The sequence below is a fragment of the Sorex fumeus genome, unplaced genomic scaffold, assembly GCF_029834395.1.
Source record: "Sorex fumeus unplaced genomic scaffold, SorFum_2.1 ptg000036l, whole genome shotgun sequence".
Lineage (NCBI taxonomy): Eukaryota > Metazoa > Chordata > Mammalia > Eulipotyphla > Soricidae > Sorex > Sorex fumeus.
Window position 1 is genome coordinate 14,829,671 of NW_026606093.1, and position 23,258 is coordinate 14,852,928.

Sequence of the window (23,258 nt, forward strand, 5' to 3'; positions counted from 1 at the left end):
AGACAGAGTTTCTGCAGATATTCTACTGCATGTCCAAGCCTTAAGTTCTACAGCTTAGACAATTTCTACAGTTTATAACAGTGTACTCTCTAAGAGTCCAGGCCAGGTCCAAAGAAATTAAAGAGAGGGAGAAGGTAAGAGTAAAAAATTAACTAATACCCTTAGGGGCATTCGAATCACAGACACCAAAACAAATTATAAAATTGTAAAGATCTGCGCAATAGAAACCTTAAAATGCAGCACTGAGAAGATAGTTATAATTTTTAATATTTTCATAAAAATAAAATAAAAGTTATTTTGTGAGGATGATCATTATTCAAATACCTTGCCATAGCACACAGCAGTGAACTTCTTGTCTAATAATAAGGGGGGTCTCTGTTTTGGCTCAATGGATCTGACTGTATGCTTTGCATGTTGAAGGTCTGTGTCTGATCCCTGGTATTGTATGGTCTCCTAAGCATAATTGTGTATGACTTCCAAGTACAAAACCAAGAGTAACCCCCAAGCATCACCTGATAATAGCCCCCAAAATAAAAACAAAAAAGAGAAAACAATGAAAACAGGAGGTGGAGACATAACGGTTTAGTGTAGCTACCAAGATAACTGAACTAAAAGCACATTTCAAGTTTCTGAAGAAATGCACACACTAAATGAAGTCAATAAAACAAACTAGAGCCTCTGCCATATCAACCAGTTCTGTGGTCATATGAAAGCTCCTACAAATTTCACACTACTCACAGTATAATAGGAGCACAGTAAACCTAATGGGGAAGACAGTTAGAAACCCACCAAAGCTAAGTGAGCTGGGAATGGATGAAGGAGACCACAAGAGAGCTCAAACAGCACCAAATCGCTCAGTAAATTCTCAATGACTTTAATGACACCAATCTGAGGATACTGAATGAGATAAAAGAAACATGGCACAGGTAGCCCAGGTAGTTATGAAAGCCAGTAGTGCAGAAGAAAGAGTGCCAAAATGAGAAAACTACAAGCAAAAATGACAAGTATGGTAGATGATGTTAAAAATTTAAAAAAATAAAAAGATGGGGTGGGAGTGATATTACAGCAGATAGGGCATTTGCTTTACACATGCCAATGTGGGTACAATCCCTGGCATCCCATATGATCGCCAAACCACCACCAGGAGTGATTCTTGAGTATTCCCTACCAACATCACCCATGGAAGCAGGGGACCTCAACAGAAACTCTGAACAGCATCTGAGCAAAATCTCAAGAGGTGAGTAAATTCAAGATGAGATGAAGGAAAATCGTTAGTAAACAACAGAAGGTAGAAAATAGGCTAAAAATTAAATAAAAGAAATGGCATACCAGAGAATTATTGATGAGTTTTTAAAGGAACAAACAAAACAAAGTTTTAAACAAACAAAACAAAGTTTTAAAGTTTTTAAAGGATCATCAGAGTCCCTGAAAAATAGGAAAGCAAATCTAGTGAAGAAACAATATTTTAAAAAAATCACTTAATCACTTGATCACTTGACATCCTGTTATTCATCGATTCGCTCAAGTGAGCGCCAGTAACGTCTCCATTCATCCTTGTTGCATGCCAATGCAACCCAATGGCATTTGCTCATTCCAGGAACACGAAGAGCCTCAACTTGATCGTTCAAGGTCTTGACAAAAAAGTCTGACCATCTCATAGGTGGGCAGCCATGTGATCTTTTGACGTCCCATGGAATCCAGTCGGTACTGGCTCTAGTCCAGCGGTCATCTCCAAATCTCATTACGTGTCCAGCCCATCTGATTTTCGACGCCTTGGCAAATTAGACAGCGTCCCTGATTCTTGACCATAGACGAAGGTCAGAACTTCGGATTCTTTCTCTCATTTGAGTGAAGCATGATACTCCAGGCATAGCTCTTTCGATTCCTCTTTGGGAGACCCGAACAGCGTTCTCATCATGTTTGTGTAGGGCCCAGGTCTCTGAGAAATTTCCCAGAGTTGAGGAATACAGGCATCAAGATCCAAGAGAACTGAGGGTCCAGGCAAAATTAGATCCAACTAGAAAAACTTTAAGACATTGTATTCAAAATGACATATTCCAAAGATGAAAAGAGAATATTGAAAGCAGCAGGACCAAAAAAGAAAGTTAAATACAAAAGAATGCCATAAGATTTATCAAATTATTTATCAAATCACAGTAGATCTATCAAATGAGACTCTACAAGCCAGAAGAGAATTGAGGATATAATACAAAGTTTCAGCGAAATGAACACCTCACCAAGAATTTTTCTACCCAGCTAGGTTATCATTCAGATTTAAAAAAATGATGCAGAGCTTCATGAACAGGCAACAGATTAGAAAATTCATATCCTTGAAACTAGTTTTCAAGAAGCATTAAAAGAACTTCTTTAAAAGACAGAACACACTTTCCAACATGTGACCTGGTGTGTGCACTCACTAAATAGTGCATATGGTTGTCTGCTACTAGATTTAAAAGATATATTTACTTCTAACTTGCTAAGGGATTTAATACATTTTAATTTTTTTAATTTTTAATTTGATTTTATAAAGTTGTTCACAATAATTTATTACATTTGACATTCCAACGCTAATCCCACCACCATCACACCAATTTCACCACCATTATTTAGAGTATTCCCAACCACTACCCAAGCCAGCCTTAATAGCAAATTCTAAATAATTTATCTTGTATTGTTTGTTATGAATAATTCTCTAAAAATGATCATAAAATGATAACCTTAGAAGAAAGTGTGTGAAGATTGTTGTATTTCACTCTGGAGCCATTGAACCCTTGTATAAGAGATTACTAACATGTTGTGACAGGTTGAGTCTTGTGTGCTTATATATTTTAATTGAGATTGGTTGCCTTCTACTTTGCATCCTATCCAATATGTGTTGCTCCTGGCATATCACTGGTATAAAGTATGAGACATCCTGTGGCCACAAATGCAGTCACATGCTCCAGCAATTTTAAAATTTTAAATAATACAGTTGGAGTTAAATTTTTAATGGGATGGTGACTTTGGGGCCTGGAGGCATTTCTGAAGCTTGTTGATCTTTTAAAAGATTTATTTGTGAATCTCTGGATCATGTCTGGTTGACGAGCTTTTATGATGCCAGAGACATTTACTAGGCATGACTGCCAGGTTCCAGGAAGTACAGGAGGATGGAGAGAAGTCACCCCTTCTGACTCCATGAGAGCCTGGAGATTTCAGTCACAAAAACTGCATACTTGAGTTGTTCAACAGATTCATTTATGGATGAGGCCCATCCGAACCTGTGGACATGGACTATGAGCATGGCTGCGATTGGATTCTGGAAGTTTTGGGCTGCCGGGAATTGATTTGGGTGCTTGGAGCACTCACTTGCCCCAGCTCCAGGGTACCCCAGCACGGCACAGATTCTGGAGGTATCTCTGGAGCTTGTTGATCTCTTCTGATATCTATTTGTGAATCTGGATCATTGCCAGTTACTATATGTTTTCAATAATGAAGTAATATCTCATTTACACCAATTATTCTAAGCTTGATTAGGTTTTTTTTACATCCAAAGTTGAATTTCTTTATTTGCATGGTTAAAATCATATGGCAATCAAGCATTACAAATTGAATTTTACTGATTTATTTTTTGAAAATTTGATGAATTAATTTCATTCTTTAAGTTCTATTGGAACAATTAATTTGAAATAAATTTTTATATACCTACCAAGGAGGCAGGTTGGGGTGGAAAGGAACCTGAGGACTTTAGTGTGCAGAGGGGGACACTGGTGGTGGGATTGATGTTGAAATATTGTATTCCTAAAACACCTCTATTTTGAACATTGTTGTAAATCACGATTATCTTAATTAAAAATAAAAATTTAAAAAAGAAATACTAATGACCAACAGGCACATGAAGAAATCCACTATATTACTAATCATCTGGAAAATGAAAGTAAGTAAGGTATCGCCTCACACCAGAGAGACTGGTACTTATCAAAAAGAATAACAGCAACCAGTTTTAGCATAGATGCGGGGGAAAAGGGAACCCTTATTCACTGGTGGTGGGAATAATCCTACCCTTCTGGAAGACAATATAGTCATGCCTAAGAAACAAACAAAAAAACCCAGGAATTGTGCTTCAAAACAACCCAGCAATACCAATCCTGAAGTGTATCCTTAATGACCAAAAAATCATTGCATATAAGACCTCTGTACTCCTATGTTCACTCACAATAGCCAAATTCAGGGGAGGGGAACCCAACACCCAAAATTGTGTTCCCAAACAGATGATGGATAAGGAAGCTATGATACACATATAGACATCAGAATCTTCTCAGCTCTAAGGAAGGATGAAATCATGCCATTTATTGGTACGTGAATGGATCTGAAATATGTCATGCTGGGTGAAATGAGTCAGAGGACAAGGAATTGACAGAATAATCTCACTAATATGCAGGATGTAAGGAAACACAGTAGGGGAACAACTAATGCCCAAATAAAAATAGAAGTAAAGAGAAGAATTTTTCCTTAGAGGAAAGTTTCCCACCACAGGGGTGGGGATAGGTCAGGGAAGAGACCACTATGATAGAAGGAAGTGATCACTCTGGATGGGGACTGGGTGCTGAAAGGAGGTAAACTGATATGCATTATATTTTATCAGTAACATTACTATGAAACAGTACCCCCCCCCCAAAAAAAAACCAAGTGCTTTCCATGGAGGCATGCACCCAGGTGGGCTAGAGGGAAATTGGGGACACTGATGGAGGGAAGTGGACACTGGTAAAGGGGTTAATGTTGGAATATCAAACATCTAAACAAAGTCATAAATAATTTTGTAACTTTGTAATTCATAGTCATTCAGTTAGAAGACAAACAAGTCTGCAAAAACCAGTACACAAAAATTCACTGAAAACCCAACTGCCCATCAACTATGATTGTATAAATAGAATATTCTGTCCATGCAATGGAACATTATTAATTCATATGAAGAAATAAAGTTCTGATGCATTCTACAATATGAATGAACCTTGAAGACTTCACAGTAAAAAAATAAAAAGGCATATTATAGCATATATTATAATTTTATTTTTATGAAATCCCTTTTAGGGAGATTCATTGAGACAGACAGTAAATTCAGGATTTTCTGGAGTAAGAGAAGGGGTAAACGAATTACAAAGATGTTCAGGGTACTAAAAAGCACAAAATATTGAATTATAGAGAAAGCTTATCCAATAATAGTGTGAATTCTAGACTGGGAAGACAGCTCAAAAGGGTAGAGTGCAATGCCTTGAATGTGTAAGGCTACGGGTGGTCACTGAGCACTTCCTGAGCACTGATAGTCAAGCACTGTTCTGTCAGGTCTGTAACAATGCCAGGTAGAATAGTGGTAGAAGTGGCTTCTCATCCTTCAATCACTGCTTAAAGATCCCCATAAAAAAATTAGGAGCACTGGGGCTGAAGCGATAGCACAGCAGGTAGGGCATTTGCCTTGCACACAGCCGACCCAGGTTCTATTCCCATATGGTCTCACGAGCACCGCCAGGAGTAATTCCTGAGTGCATGAGCCAGGAGTAAGCCCTGTGCATTGCCGGGTGTGAACCAAAAAGAAGTTCAAGGCATGCTTTGAATGTTTGGTTTCCTGAGTTCCATATTTTTTAATATAGAAATAATCTACATAACAAAGAATCTAATTTTTGTGCCAGAGATTAAGAGAACAGCTTATTGTTCAGGAGTACGAGTCTGGCAAACTAAGACCCAAAATCTAATCCTAGAATGATATGATCCCCTGAGCAAAAACTGGGTTGTCCTACTGGACTCCAGTACTGCCAGGCTGAGTAGCACTATATCATTGGTCCAATCACTGAATCGCCTGGCCTGGTTGGCAAAATATCACCATGAATGGCCCCCAAACCTCTAAGCTTTGGGGCTCCCCCTCAAAAATATGAAAAACAAACAACTAGAAATAATGATCAACCAACAAATAGGCAGGCCAGAAGAAGTCATTCACTCCAAAGAGAAAATCAGGGTACAACATATATTGTTAATTTTATCATACCTTCAGTCTTAAAATCCCATGCACCTTGTTTTGGTTTGGTATTTGGACCACATCAAGCAGTTCTCAGGGCTTAATGCTGGCTTTGTTCAGATTAGTCCTGGTGGTGCTTGAAAACCATATACAGAGCTAGGTATCAAACCTGAATCAACCACATGCAAGGCGTGTGCCTTACCCACTGTACTAGCTCTCTGGTCCCCCAAATCCAATGCACTCTTATTGCAGCTTTTAAATTTTCCTTTCCTTTCTCTCTCCCACTCCTTCTTGCCTCTGTCCATTCTGTTTTTCTTCTCTTTTCTTTCTCTTTCTTAACTGGTTGAGTCCTAAAAGGGGGAAAAACAATACAAAGTTCTATACATTATCCAAAAGTAAAACAATAAGACCTGTCTTAAGCTGAAATGGTATAAAGCAAAAAATAATTACTATTCATTCATTATTCAACGTGGAAAAATTTTAGTACTACCAGACTCACAAACAAACCTACCAAATTACATAAAACTCACGTCAAACCAAGAATAACACATTGCTAGTAAAAGCAAAAAATATTTTGATTAAAAACACAACCTATAAAAAAATAATTCCCTGGGAAGGAGCTTGGTGGGGCCACTCTCACTGCCACAGGTGCTACTGTCACTAGAATGCCTACTGCAAAATACATATTAGATGCTTTTGCTACCTCGTGTCTTTTTTATTTTATTTAAAAAATTACTTCTTTCATTCCTCTTTTTATTAAAACACCGTGATTTACAAAGTTGTTCATAATAGAGTTGTTTCAGGCATGTAATGTTTCAACACCAATTGCACCATCAACGTTCCCTTCCCTTTACCAATGTTCCCAGGTTCCCTGACACCCCACAGCCTGCCCGCTTGGCAGACATGTAACAAATTTATTTCATATTCCTTGCTCCAACAAAAATTAACGACTCTAAATAATAATGGTACATCTTTTGTCGAAACAATGAACCTAATCAAAGTAGATAGAATGCTAACTAGAATTCATCTGCCTCACAGGCATTAAGAGGGTTGGGAGAGGGCGTTTATCGGGGTTCTTGGTGGTGAAAAATAAGTACTGGTGAAGGGAAATGTGTTTGATAATTGCATGACCGAGACTTAAACCTGAAAGCTTTGTAACTTTTCCCACAGTGATTCAATAAATTAAAAAAAAATATATATATATATATATATATATACTGTCACCCAATATTAGTGACATATTGAGAACCCATCGTTTAATAACTGCACTGATTAAATCTTTATGAATAGAAAAAAACTTAACAAAATGGCAAATGGAATTATCAGAAAGTGAATCGAAAGTCAATTTTCGGTGATTGATTGCTATGTGATCTTAGCCTATGTAGAGAGAGAAATCCCAAATATTTAATACAATATAATATACTGCCTATTCTCATTTACAAAACTAAGTTTTCAAATCTGGAATCTAAAATATATTGCATTAAATTTTATTTTGTTCTTGGATCACTTTGTGGTAATCATCATGCCCTCCAAGTCACAAATGAAGCTTTTTCTTTTTACCTCGTAGATAGGCATATAACAATTTTGTATTACTTGGTCCAAAAAAAAATTTTAAAGAATGGCAAATAGAATTACTAGAAAATAAATCAATAAAAGTCAAGCTGTGATGATTGCTATATGTTTTAACGATTCTTAATCCAGAAGAAGACAATCATATGCTCCATTAGTGAGTGCCATACTCAATGCCACATGATGGGAAGTTTCTCCTATCTTTTAAAGAAGCATTTTTAATGCTTCTTGAAAAGCTGATTTCAAGGCTATGAATTCCCCAAGCTGTTGCCTATCCATAAAGCTCTATACAGTACTTTCAAATCTGAATGGTAATCCATTTTGATAGAGCATTCTTGGTAAGGCATTCATTTCACTGAGTTTTTATATGCGACCATCAGCTAGCACTACTGCTAACCGCACAAGCACCATAGGTCTCACAGCAACTCCTGGTCATTGCAACAGGAGGAGCAGCAACAATAATGAAGGGTAGAAGGAGGAAGGAGGATCTTAAATAATATCATTCCATATTATTCTAACAGTAGGCGGGGGTCACACCCACCAACTGGCCCCCTGGCGCCGTGTAATCCCATCAACGGCCAAGACTCAGAGACTATAAAAACCAGCTCCCGGAACCACACGGCCGCATTCGCGGCTGCGCGACATCTTATTATGACATCTTATTATCTCATTCCTACTTTGGACAAACTGGCAGGCTATCGAATGTAGCCTGCCCACACGGGAGAGTCTGGCAAACTCCCCGTGGCGTACCCAATATGCCAAATACCAGTAACAATGATGGGTCTCATTCTCCTAAAGAGCCTTGAATATAATCTCAGGGCTAGGATGAAAGAGACGTTACTGGGGCCTGCTCGAGGCAATCGACGAGTAACAGGATGATTTGTGATTTGTGTGTGATTTGTAGAAGTCTCATTTGATAGATCTGCTGTATATCTTATGGGCTTTCTTTTGTATTAAGTTCCCTTCTTTCTCTAGCCACTTTCAATATTCAATCTTTGGATTTTGTAATTTTGAATATGACTCCTGGGGTTTTTCTAATTGGGTCTATTTTCAATCGGACCCTTCAGGCTTCTTGGATCTCAGGGACTGTAATCCTTAACTCTAGTAAGTCCTTATTGATCATTTCCTGACTATTGTTTCTTCATCACATTTGCATTCCTCTCCTTCAGGGACTCCAATGATTCTTACATGGGACATATTGAGAACCCATCGTTTAATAACTGCACTGATTAAATCTTTATGAATAGAAAAAAATGTTGTTCCTCTTGAACTCATCCCATAGTTCTCTGGTGTGCTTTCCACTTCTTTTAGACTATTTTCCACTTTCTGCTAATTCCTAGCACTATTCTCCTCCTCTTGGAGCTTCTCAATCTTTTGCTAATCTTCTGTTATTCTGCCGTTCAGAGCTTTAATTGACCTTTTTATGTCACCCATCATCTTCTTCACTTCTATCATTTCTGACTGTAGTAGATTTTTCATTTCAACTCTCAACTTGTTTTTGTTTTGTTGATCACAGGTGTTATCATTTATTTGAACATCCTTATTGTACTGTCACTAATAACACTGTCTGAGGATTTACTGATGTTTATATTTTCATTGATATTTTTTTCACTCACTGAGCTTGTTGGCATCAGAGCCTGGAAGATTGTATGTCTCAACCAAGGAAAAGTGTGGATTCTAGTGAATATGTACATAAGAAATACAACTACAGGACTGAAAATCTCAGTAACCAGAGCAATGAGTATGAGAATACCACAACCTGATAGGACCTCTAGCAAGCACGACTATTAAAAGTTCAAGCACCATGGTCTGACTGCAACTTCTGATCATTACAGTAACTTCAGTAGCAACAACAACAATGAAGGGAAGAGGGAGGAAGAAGGGATCTTAAATAAATAAATCCAGTTGCCATCCCTATGGTCACGGTCCTCCCATTGTTCATCGATTTGCTCAAGCGGGCCCAGTAACATCTCCATCAAGAGACTTGTTGTTACTGTGTTTGGCATATTCAATACGGTCATGGGAAGCTTGCCAGGCTTTGCCATGCGGGCAAGATACTCTCGGGTAGCTTGCCGGGCTCTCCAAGAGGGGCAGAGGTATCGAACTCGGGTTGGCCATGTTGGCTGCGAGCAAGGCAAACGCCCTACCTGCTGTGATATCGCTCCAGCCCTACTGTGGAAAAATCCTTTATTTCAATTTTTTCACCTGTCAAGCAGAAGAACAGCAAAACTTATATCATGAAGTTCCCCAGTGCACAACAAGAACTTAGTAAGTGTCTGACAAATAAAAAGAAAGAAACCTATGGTCTCTGACTAGGTATAAGGCTCTCCAGAACTTGCCTGTAGTTAATAATACACTTAGTTTGATACAGTTAGATAATTAATATTCCTTATATTGTCTTATAATTACAAATAAACACATGTTCATTGTTCCTTGGTGATATTTAAATTGATTACATAATCTTGTACATCATTTAAAAGCATTTGACTATAGGACAATACTGAAACTACATTTTTGTAGATACAGTAAATATTCCAATTTGACTATTTTCTTGCAATACTCTTTGCCTTTTGCTAAAGGAATAAGGGAAATTATCATTCTCATTTTGAGGGATAGAAAAGAGGGCTAGGACTTTTGGTTGCAGATGGCAAGTATCCCATCCAAAAATTTAAGTTAAGAGAAGGGAAAGTACACTTCTGAGGTCAAATTCCTGGGAGGATCTCCAGAATAATTGGTTTCACGGATTCACAGGACAACAGAGTGCCTGTGTCTCTCAATGGCAGGTGGCCTCTTCCCAGGTCAGAGGCATTTGCTGACCTCCTAGTTTAGCAATCCATCTTGGCTGGCAAGTCTCATCAGGATCACATGGCAGAGGGAAAGTGAGGTTTCCCCAAAAGATGAAATACAGGACATGAGGACTGGCAGATGAAAAATGAGCACATATGCTGCCTAAGCCCATGTGCTGCCTGTGCCCCATGTGTTACTACTAAATGCATGTGGTGCCCAAGCACATGTGTTGCCTGCATCTTTCAAACTTGAATGTTGGAATGTATACTGGGGCATTCTCTCCACTCTGGAGAAGAACTTGTTCTCTCTTGAGTGGGTTATTCTCTCTCCAAATAAAATTTGTACATCTCTTTCTGAAATTCTTTTCTGAGCAGGAAAGGCAAAGGATCAGAAAGAACTGGGTAAGGCCTAGGACTGACTTTTCTTTCCTGAAGAAGGAAGGCTCACAGTCCTAGATTTCTCCTGCTTTTCCTAGGTGACAGAGACACTCCCCTTTGCTACTTACAAGTCACCCTGGGGATCCCACTGGCATCATTATGTGGTGACCAGGAAGAGAAGGCCATGATGCAGTGAAGATCTTCAAAAGGAAGGATGAACATCTCCTGTGAAGGTATGCTTTTTGGAAGAAAACTCTGGTGAGAGGATTGTACTGTTTAATCCCTGTGTGAAAGTGTTTTCAGGAGGCACTTCCCTTCTTCCTTATACTTCTCTAGCATCACCAACCTCAGTGGGAAGGACACTAGAGAAATCCACTAGTGTTTAAGAACTTCAAGCTTGGGGGATTATGTCATAAAATCAGCCCCCAGGCAGAAACCCTTTCTCCTACCTCTGCTCTTTGTTCAACAAAGGGAGTTGGCTAGAGATCACCAGAAGGAAACTGAGATGTAATTCAATTCAATTTAATTCAGGAGGACCAGCAAGCAGGTTCAGGAAACAGCAAACTAAAGGCAGGCAGAAATAACCAGTGAAAAGATGCTGTAAGTTTGCAAGACAGAACTTTTTTCTTTCCCAATCAGGAAGCAATTTCTTCCAAAGCCACAGTACTCTAGGTTAGGATCAGCATGCAGCTGTGATCTTGTCTCATGCCAGGTCAGACCCTGGAGATGGTTGGGGTAGAGTAAAGAGGTCACTGATGGTCACATCCAATCTGATGACTCTCTGACAAGTTTTAGGGACCCTTGTCAGGGCCTAGTGAAGTGTCCCCTTCAACTTTTAGGGTTTCTTTGCCCTGGAATCCCCTCCTGCAACTTTTAGAGATTTCTTTTTGGCCAAGAAATGGGGCAACATCCCATCTTGCAAACTTTAAGAGATTAAAGCTCCTCATTGCAGAAGTTATGGCAAATAATGGAAAATTACATTGGAGATGTAAGCCAGAAGGGGTTAAAATCCCCTCAGTAGAAAAAATAAAGATTCTGAGAAAGAGAATACCAAAGCTATTCCTTTCTATAGGTTGTACTATTCATAATTATGGGAAGTTAGGCCTCAATTCCTAAATACTCCACTTTTAGGGGTTTAGGGGAAGGCCCTGGCAATTTCACAGGCTCAAATATCTCTAAGAACTGCTCTAATATTCCATTTCTTACCCTTCCCCTCCAGGAGAAATCCAAAGAACTTATTGTCTGTTTGTTAATGAGTCAGTTACTGATAACAGACTGAAGGGGAAAAAAGAGCCTTTTTATTTTAACACTTCAGCCACCCTTTTGGGGGGATGGGACTTGGCCACATTCAGCAGTGGACTTTTTAAAAATAGCCTTGGCTACAATGAGCTGCTTTGACTGTAGTGGTTTCTAAGAATGGAGAATTTGGTGAAAAAATGTGGAAAATAACTGTAGCTGGCTTTTTCAGACTATGTTAGTAATATTCTCTCTAGTACATGAAATGCATGCCATGATTAAGATAAGTTTATTTCATGTCAGCTTTTTCACCAGGTCACTGTCACTGTCACCATCCTCCCATCGATCATCGATTTGCTCGAGTGGGCCCAGTAACATTGTGAGACGTGTTACTGTGTTGGCATATCGAATACATCATGGGTAGCTTGCCAGGCTTTGCAGTGCAGACGAGATACTCTCGGTAGCTTGCCAGGCTCTCCGAGAGGGATGGAGGAATTGAACTCAGGTCAGCCGTATCAAATCTAACCTTGACCTTAAGATAGCTGAATCCACAAGTGTGAAATCCTTGCCATTCCATGGTAATTTATTTGAGTATTTAACCTGGTAATATGTATTTTTCCTAAAACCAATGTTCTAAGAATAAAATTCTTAAAGACAAGTATGTTTTTAAATTATTCATAAAATGGGACAAACTTTTTGCCAAGTGTAATATGTGTTATAAGATCTTTAATTGTGAGCATACGAAAGCCCTTTGGACATCTATAGATCTGCTGTAATGCTTTATTCAGAAAAGTCTGCAACACAACCTCAATAAGTATTGTAGCACTATAGCACTGTCCTCCCATTGTTCATTGATTTGCTCTAGTGGGTACCAGTAACGTCTCTATTGTGAGTCTTGTTGTTACTGTTTTTGGCATATCGAATATGTCATGGGGAGCTTGTCAGGCTCTGCCATGCAGGCGGGATACTTTCAGTAGCTTGCTGGGCTCTCCGAGAAGGACAGAGGAATCGAACCTGGGTCGGCTGCGTGCAAGGCAGCCTACCTGCTGTGTTAAGTACTATAGAGTAAAATTTTGTTATGATAAATGAGATAATGGTTAGCAACTTGATTCCAAATTTCTTGATATCCCAACTTGGGATATCAAGTTGTACTAAATACAGCAAGAAAAGAGAGTAAAACCTGTAAGACATGTCAAAGAGTATAAGTGAATATTTTAAATAAGAAAAATAATGGATGGAGGTATCTTCTTTGGGAAAAAGAAAGGAATCCTGTTAAAGTAGAGCTGGTTAGTTCTGAAAAGAAAAGAAGAAAAGTTATATGACAGACTGAATGTAAAAGGATGTGCAAAGGTTTGTGGTTGTGCTTTAAATAAGGAAACTATATGGTGAAACTGGATCAGGAGATTTTTAAACTATATTTGCAGAATTGTTTTAATACCTTTTTGACAAGGTCTATAGAATAAGATACTAGACAGATGGTTCAGACTCGTGTTACAGTGACTGGACACTTTAAAAAGTTACAGGAAATCAAGATTTCAATATGGAACTAAGTGGATTAAACATAATGTTGTTAAACTGTATGTTTTACCGCTATAGATTTTAACAAGCTTCTTTTGATTAGGACCCAAAATAAAATTCACTTCTTCCCCTACCTTCTCTATTCTCTATGTGCTCAACAGCAGAATCAAAGACAGAGGAAATTTCTACTGCTTACAAATAATGACCCACAAAGATCTAAGACGCAAAAAAGAATGGGTCCATTTTTTGTCCACTCTTTCAATTTCCCAGAGAACATCCATATTTGCTGTTGCATCTCCTTTCAGTACAAATCCAAGTGTGATTGAACGTGGGGAACTTGGTCACACTTCCTCTGGCAGCTCCTAATCAATTCTCTTTATAAATCTGCTAATGCCTTTTTCTAAACTGGCACTCACTAAAAAGGAAGTTACATAACTAGAAATGATTAGAAGATAAGAATTCAAGAGACTGGCTTTAAAATTTCACTGCTCTACCTAGTTTTTTTTTAATTAGGATATTTTCTACATCTCCTGCCTTCTCTTCTGCTGGGACTGTTTATAAACATACCTGTGGCTGCAAAGCTGTCATAGACATACCTTCAGATTTGGCTGTAGTGCTCACTTAGAGTTGTATTTCCTGGCTACTGTGCTCACACACCTGTTGTGATACTCACACATACCTGTTGTTGGATCTGAGACACAAGGTTTGAACTCATGTGAAATCATACTGTCCCATTCTTACAAGACAGTAACTTCCATTAGTGAGCCATTCATGAGCCATTCTATTTTACAAATCAGCATCTTCTGGGGGGGAATCCTTCTGGGTATGAGAATGCAATTGGTTTCCCCCAAATTCAACACCCCCCCAACACACACATCAATTGGCTTTTCTCATTCTCTCCCTTACCCCCAATTTCTGTGGGAGGGTTGGTTTATGGGCCATACCTGGCAATGTTCAGGGCTTATTCCTGGCTCTGCATTCAGGGATCACTCCAGCAGTGCTTGGGGAACCATATGGGGAGCCAGAGATTAAACCGTGGTTGGCCTCATGAAAGGCAAGCAACCCACCTGTATTCTCTGGCCTCCCGCCCCAAAATTTTGAAGTCACCCTCATAAGAAATGAAACCAAACACTCAAGAAATATATCAAAGCATTATACATCAGAATAATAGAAATTTAAAAATCCGTATGAATCTTGAGTGGGAAATAAAAAGTGACAGTTGCTTCTGGTGGGGCTGGAATAGGAAAGAGCTTTGAGGTTACATGGGTGTAATCAAGGCACAATACAGGAGTCTGAAGGTATGTGCATTCGATAGGGCATCTGCCTTGCACGCAGCCAACATGGCCGACCTGAGTTCGATTCCTCCGCCCCTCTCGGAGAGCCCGGCAAGCTACCGAGAGTATTCGATATGCCAGACACAGTAACAACAAAGTCTCCAATGGAGACGTTACTGGGCCCGCTTGAGCAAATCGACGATCAACGGGAGGGCCTTTACTTTACTTTTTAAAGCTCAGAGAATAAGCTAGGGCTACAGAGATAACCAATAAGGTTTACACACATGCTTTGGGACATCAAGTTTGAGCCCTGACACCATAAAGTCCCTCAATTCAACCAGGAGCAATCCCCAAGTTTAGAGATTAGAGTATGCCCCAGCACCAGCAGGTATAGTCCCCAAATTGAAAAGGAATGGAAGAATCTTACACAGTGTACTGCAATTAATACTAAGTATGCAAAAGTATTTAGGGTAAAGCTTACCGATGTTCTCACTTTGAGTTTACTTTGAAATGCCCCAAGATGATTGGATTTTTTCATAGATAGGACAGAAAGATAATGTGATAAAAACAAGTTTAATCAAGTGGTAATAGGAGAATCTTTTGGTGAATCAGATGGTGACACAGGAGTGGTCACTATAAAATTCTTATAATTTTTCTATATATTAACTACATTTCATTTTTTCATTTTTCATTTTTTAAATTCAAAAATAATTAAATTGTAAAGATAAAACACTTTGTAATTCACACTGATTCAATTAAAACAATTTAAAGAAAATAAAACATATACAACTACTGCACACTCACCCAAATGATTAAAAATTTAAATGCTCAACAACTATGGCAAGCACAGATGATGCAAACATAGAAGAACTATGCTAGAGTTCTCTCATTTAGCTGGTAGAAGTAGAAAAGGAAATAACTACCATTGAAAATGATTAAACATTACTAAGCATAATTACTAAGCATAGCTGTACCATGTATGCATGCATACTCGAACAGAAATGAGAGGGAGTTTGAAAAGGGGAGGATTCTGAAGTGGTGCTGAGGCGACCTACAGGGCCCTCTTGGCAATTCTGTCAAAGGGACCAGTGATTAGATGAGAGAACCTAGGGATATAGGGCTGCTCAGGCTCTGTTGTGGCAGGCATTACCAGTAACTCTGGCAGGTGCTTTGGCGCTTCCAGGGACACCTCTCTCAGTCAGCAAAGGTTAAGGGACCATGTAATGTTAGGGATCAAATCTGTCCCTGAATGCAAAGTATTGGCTCTAACCTGTTGAACTTTGCCAATGCAAAGTTTTGGCTCTAACCTGTTCACCCCAAAACCATCTGATTTTTAAAGAACCCACTGTGGACTAGAGAAATAATGCAGGAAGTAAAATGTCTGTTTGCATGTGGCTGGCTGACCAGGTTCACTTTGTTCACCAGGTTTGTCGTCATCCCAAACACAGCTAAAAGTGACACCTGAGCACAAAACCAGTAGTAATCCTTAATAGTACAGGAGGTTGTGGCCTAAATCCATCCCCACCCCACAAAGCAAAGGATGGGGGTGGGGGGAATTCACTGTGACTTCCTTTATCCAAAGAAACCTTGAGGTGCAGAGCAAAAAAATAAGAACCAACAAACACCAGATAGCTACCAGAGTCAAGTCAATCTTCTCCCATAGGTGAGCGTTATAACAGAATGCTGCCATGTCACCAACTTGAAACTTCAGCTTCCTGAAAGCGCACATCCCACAGGTTTCAACTGGCCAGTCAGCAGTTACTCTCCACAGACCTCATTTATTCCGCTCATTGAGTTAGTACATGTAAATCAAATATGCCCCTCACTAGCCATAAACATCCAATAATATCCAAGGAGGGGAAAAGACAAAATGTTAATTTGCCAATTTGCCTCAAAAAATACTGTCTTGGATTTTTAGCAGAATTCATCCTCCTCAGGTCTCAACCTCAGGCTACCTACCCTAGGAACATGCTGGGCCCCTTGCAGGGAGTCCAAGCAGTGACTTGTCCAAGGACCACTTCTGCTGTGGAAGCAACCCTATGGAAGGAAAGCTGTGCAGTTTCTCTGGAGCCCGAGCTCAGTGGCAGTCAGAGTTGTTTCAGGGGAGGAAAGTCAGGAATCCTATCTGTCTGTGTTTGTCCGTCTGCCTGCCTCTCTGCCTGCCATCTGTCTGTCTATCTGTCTGTCTGCCTGCCTGTCCCTCTATCTGTCTGCCTCCCCGCCTCTGCATTTTTTTGTTTTGCTTCTTGGGTCACATCCAGTGGTGTTCAGGGCTTACTCCTCCTGGCTCTGCATCACGGATCACTCCTGGCAGACTTAGGGGGACCATATGCAGTGCTAGAAATCAAACCCAGGTCAGTAATGTACAAGGCAAGCACTCTGCCAGTTGTATAATCTCCTCAGCCCCAGAGGGCTGTACATTTTTAAATGGTATGAACCATGCCTGGGTGTCATTCCTGAATTTATTTGAAAGACTTATTTTATCCTTCAAGTTTTTCAAGGTTCCCCTCTCACTCATTCTTGACAACCACTTGGGGGAGCTCAGATCTTCAGATATTTTTAAAAAAGCAAGAGGACCAGGGAGATGTTTCATTCTTTACATGAGCAAACTCCATGTTTGATCCTAATACTACCTGGTTTCCCAAGCACTATCAGGTAGACACCCCCCACAGAAATGACAGTGAAGAATAAAGTACTCAATATAAAAAGATATAAATTTAATCCATTGGTCTTTTTCTTTTCCAAGTTCAATATTTTCATGTCCTTACCCATTGCTTGTCCAGATATAAAATTAAACAAAGAAAACAAAACAAAATAGAGCTATCTTATACTCTTCTACAGATTCATGACTTGTTACAAGAGACTATTGGAGAGCTGGAAAGTCAGTATAACAGATAAGGCATTTGCCTTGCAGGTAGCTAATCTGGATTCAATCCCTGGCACCCTATATGGTCTCCCATGCTTGAGTGCAAAGTCAGGAGTATTCTCTAAGTACCATCAGATGTGGCCCCAAAGCAGAGAGAGAGAAAGTGCAAGAGAGAAAGAGAGAGAGTAATATAAATTATTTGCCTATTAAAATGTTTTATACTTCCACGAAATAAGGCCCTCATAAAAAAAAAAAGTATGATTCCACTTTATGATATACTGAGAGTGACCAAATTCACAAAGACAAAAGTAGTAAGGTCACTTCTAGCTAGGGAAGTTGGGAAAAGGAGGAAGAATGAGTTAATATTTAATATGGGCAGAATTTCAGCTTAGTAAGATGAAACTGTTCTGAAGATGGATGGTGGTGACAGTAGTACCACAGCATGAATGTACTTAATGCCACTGGAACTATATATTTTAAGAGGCTAAAATTGAAAATTTTGCTTTGAGTGTATTCTTATCATGATTTTTAAATTAATTTGAAAAATAGGCCAGGAAAAAGTATGAGAACAAAGTTTTAGTAAATAAAAAAGATTAGGTACACTCTATGGGAAAAAAACAGATATTGGAAGGAAGTTGAAAGAACGGAGAGATATACTTCTGGGTTAGAAGGAGAGTACAGGGGTTAAGGCACTTAGACCAATTCAATCATGGAACTACATTGGGTCCCTGAGCACAGTTAGCTCTGAGCACCAGTAAGTGTGGCTCCAAATCAAAACAAAACAAAAAAGACATTTTACTTAGCACTTAATAAATGCCTATTGTTCTTTAGCACTCCTGCCTTTATCTCAGGCTGCTGGCTCAGTTTAGTCATTCAGCTGTGCTGAGTGCTGACAAGCTATCTTCTCTGTGCCATCCACATTCCCATTCCTTTAGCAAGATCTTTCAACTTTTCCCATATCTTTTCTCAGGTCACTGCTTTGCAATTATGCTGTCTCACAGATAGGAGACCCCACTTTATAGTTCTGTGCCATTATGCAGGTGACTCCAATCCACTTCCAACAAATTAGCAAATTAGAAGCACTTGTCTTGGCCCCCACACCCAACTGCCAGCTAGCAAGGGGCCCACCTCCACAAACTCCTGAACACTGCATGCAGCTGAACCACTTCACATAGATCCACAGCCCAGATAACAACTCAGAGACCTTTTCTGAACAGGGGCAGGCAGATTCCCCTCTTTCCAGCTAGGAAACACACTTGAACTACACTGTACCAAGGGGCCCAGATCCACAAGTTCCTTAAGTATGCAGCTGTTAAGATAGCTCTACCAAATTTCACACTACTCACAGCATAGTAGGCATACAGCAAACCCAATGGGAAAGACACTTAAAAGCCCACCGTGCTCAGTGAGCAGAATAAAGAACTTGAGGGCTCAAACAGCACCGAACTAGCTTAGTAAATCCTCAATGACTTTAGTAGCACCACTGTGAGGATGTCAAATGATATCAAAGAAACAATAATACAGGTAGTCAGCAAATCCAACAGGATAGAAGAAAGAATAAGTGTTGGAATGAGAAAACTAAGAAGAAGAAATGAACTATAAGAAGAAATGAAGAGTATTGTAGATGACATTTAAAAGAAAATTCAACAGAAACTCTGGACAGTAGATTAACAGCAGCTGAACAAACAGTTCAAGGAGCCCCACGACGAAATGGAGGAAACAAAAGAAGATGGAAAAAAATCTGAAAAGAAATTAACAGACTGCCAGAGAACTATGGGATGAGCTCTGAGGAGCAATATAAGAATCATCAGAGTCCCTAAAGAAAAGGAAGGCAAATTTGATGACAAAAAAATATTTAAAGAAATCACAAACAGAAATTTCCTAGACTTGAGGATTACAGGCATTGATATTCAAGAGGCCTGATAATGTGTCCTAGTGAAAATAAACTCAACTAGAGAAACTCAAGACACACTGTATTCAAAATAACAAATTCCAAAGATAAAGACAGAATACTGAAAGCAGCAAGATTAATAAAGCAACTAACACACAAAGGAAAGCCCATAAGATTCAAATGAGACAGACTTCACAAGGCATATGGGAATGGAGGGATATAATACAAAAAACCCAGGGAACTCACTGAGAATACTCTATCCAGCTAGAATATCATTCAAATTTGAAGAAACAATATGAGAATAGGCAACAGCTTAAGAAATTCATAGCCTTGAAACCAGTTTTACAAGAAGCATTAAAGAAGCTTCTTTATAGGATTAGACCAACTTCTCAGCATGTGGTATTGATACAGTACTTACTCATGGTGTTTATGATTGTCCTCTACTAGATTAAGGAGATTGTTTTTATTCATAGCTGACTAAGGGATTTTAAACATTTTCAATAATGAATTAACATCTCATCTATACTGAATGTTCTGTCTTATCCATCAGTTTTTACATCTATAAGGATTTTTTATCTGGTGTCTGCAGGGTGTGGCTTATGGGTGTGATCCCTGGGTCACTAGAGGCTGGGTGAAGCAGGCAGAGGATCTCTGTTCCCGGGTCCCGTTCAATCCGGATTCCAAGGTCACAAAGTTCCACACTACCTGAGGCCTAGTGTGTGGCGGCAGTTGGGTAGTGGAGGTTGGCTGCCAGGGCTGGGTCCCTTAGGGTGGGGAGGGCCCCACTCTGGGGTGTCCAGAGTGAAAACAGCCTGGCACAAAGTCTGGTGGCATGGTTATGGGGGCCTCATTTTATATTCCCGTCTAGGAGGAGCAGCCGTGAATTCTGGAAGGTGGCTGATGATGAGATTACTTTGTGACCTTGGAATCTGGACTCAGTGGGACCCAGGAGCAAAGATCCTCTGCCTGCTTTGCTTCACCCAGTCTCCAGTGACCCAGGGATCACACCCATAAGCCACAACCTGCCAGCACCAGATAATCTCCTCATTGGCCACCCTCCAGAACTCAGGATGCTCCTCCCAGACAAGGGTACAAAATGAAGCTCCCAGAACCATGCCATCAGACTTTCCAGGCTGTGGGGCAGATAAGAGTCCTCCCACACCAAGAGACCCAGCCCAAGCAGCCAACCTCCTCACCCAACCACCACCAAGCTCCAGGCCACTTTCCACGAAGTGGCCGCATGACACATTATAAGACACTTCCTACCCATTTTCCACAATTACTACACCATATATGATGGGGTTCAGACAATAGGCAACAAATCATAGAGAAAAATATATAAATATATGCCTCTAGGAGAGCCTGGCAAGCTACCAAGAGTATCCACCTGCACAGGCAGAGCATGGCAAGCTCCCTGTGGCATATTCAATATGCCAAATACAGTAATGACAACAGGTGTCATTCCCCTGACCTAAAGGATTCTCCAATCACTGGGAAAAGACAATTAAGAAGAGGCTGCTAAAATATCAGGGCTGGAAGGAATAGAGTCATTACTGGCATCCACTCGAGTAAATTCACTAACAATTGGATGACAGTGATATAGGGACTGGGCGTCCTCCACCCAGAACCCCCAACTTCCAGTAGCGAGGCATTACACCCACCAACTGCCCCCAGTGCTGTGTAACCCCATCAACGGCCAAGACCCAGAGACTATAAAACCAAACTCCTGGAACCTCTTATTGCCTAGTTTTTGCTCTCAGAGAACCCAGCAGGCTACCAAGAGTATCCTGCCTGCACAGCTGAGTCTGGCAAGCTCCCTGTGGCGTATATGATATGCCAAAACCCAGTAACAATGATGGGTCTCATTCCCCTGACCCTGAAAGAGCCTCCAATGTGGCACTTGCTAAAATCTCAGGGCTAGGACGAATGGAGACATTACTGGTGGCTGCTTGAGGAAATCGATGGACAATGGGATGACAATGATACAGTGATGTGCCTATTGAGGGGGCAGACTGGGGATGGGAGGGAAACTGAGGACAATGGTGGAGGGAAAATCACATTGGTTGGGGGCTGATATTGGAATATCATATGCCTGAAACAACTGTTAATAAAAATCTTTCTAGACAGTTAAAATAAAAGCACTTGTCTTACAGCATTCAGATTAAATCATCAAGGTGAAGTGCATCAAGTAGGCTACTATTCACTGCAAAGCAGTTATTGGGATATGGTGGATGTCTTTATAATGATTCCTGGCCCCCTTACATTGCTCATTTTTGGTTACTCATGGAATGGTCTGCTTTAGCTGTCATTAGCCTGGTATCGCCTACAGTCAGGATTAGACTCATGACTCTTGCTGGTCTTCTCTTGAAAAAAAAATCATCAAAAGAAAGGAATAGCTCATCTTTTCCTGTGAAAGTACCACTGCTTCTACAACACAAATGAAGGATAGACTAGACAGCAGCAGTCCTTGGCTGGGAGTCTGTGAGAGCCAATATTCTTACCCCAGTGAAATTCTAATGCACCAACTTTATAATTTTTGCTTTGAATGCAGATCTCCCCTAACCCATTTTCCTAGATATTAGGAATTTCTCTCCAATTTTATTTTTATTAAAGCACCGATTTTATTTTATTAAAGCACTCTGAGTTACAATGTTATTCATATTAAAAGATTTTTGACATAATATGTTGCATCACTGATCCAACCACCAGTGTCGACTTCCCTCCACCAGTGTTCCCAGGTTCCTTCTTCTACCTCCCACCCTAGCCCCGACCTCAGGCTTTCATCTTGACAGGCATCTTTTACCTTTGGTTATTAAAGTTTGGGTCTCATGATTTCAGTGTTGTTGACTCTGTGGTTTGGATATTTAGCTCTACCATTCCTTAACACCACTGATGTACCCGTGCTGACCTCTTTAAACTCCTCTCTAACAAATGTCTAACTCTGCCATTAAATTCTACTGATTGTTCATCAGTACAACAGGGGCTGGAGCGATAGCACAGAGGGCAGAATGTTTGCCTTGCACGAGGCCAACCCGGATTAAATTTCTCCATTCCTCTCAAAAAGCTGGCAAGCTTCCAAGAGTATCCTGCCTGCATGGCAGAGCCTGGCAAGCTCCCCGTGGTGTATTCGATATACCAAAAACAGTAACAACCAGTCTCACAATGGAGACGTCACTGGTGCCTGCTTGAGCAAATCAATGAACAACGGGATAACAGTGCTACAGTGCTACAGATTGTTTATCATGTAGGCAAGCTTTCTCTACCAGTCTGTAGATGACAACTTTTTGTCAAGATTGCCTTTGAAGTGTCAAAGCATTGGACATATTAAAATAGAAGTATACCCTCAGAAATAAATATAACCAGAGTCTCTTTTTATAGATTTGTTTTTAGACGACACCAATAAGTACTCATAGATACTCCTAGCAAGGTGTCTGTGGGAGTCACGCCTGACAGTACTTAAAAGAACGCGTGGTGCTGGGGTTTGAACCTGGCCTTCCTGCACCAGTTCAGCCCTTTGAGCTATCTCTCCAGACACTGCTCACATCTTGATACCATATTTATTCTTCCCACAAGAAGCACCTCAGACTAGAATTCTTCCCAACTGCAGTCCACAGAGAGTGATTTTGAGACTTTTCTGTGGCTCTCCAGACCTGGACACAGGACTCATGCATGGAGGTCAGCCATCTTCACTCTGTGGCTCCATTATGCAGGTCACCCCATGGCCAACCTTACAGAGCCCAGAAGCAAAGGGCAC

The 23,258-nt window shown here is 40.1% G+C and overlaps 1 protein-coding gene across 2 annotated transcripts in view; it reads right to left on the reverse strand.

Annotated features, from left to right (window-relative positions):
- Positions 1 to 23,258, reverse strand: part of GAS7 (growth arrest specific 7) — a 287,236-nt gene that overhangs the window by 233,172 nt on the left and 30,806 nt on the right. The window contains exon 2 of one of the 2 annotated variants that reach the window (XM_056117932.1): positions 6,189 to 6,336. The exons of the other annotated variant lie outside the window; for it this stretch is intronic. The gene's annotated coding sequence lies outside the window, so the exon portion shown is untranslated. The remainder of the gene's footprint in view (positions 1 to 6,188; positions 6,337 to 23,258) is intronic. 2 annotated transcript variants of the gene reach the window in all.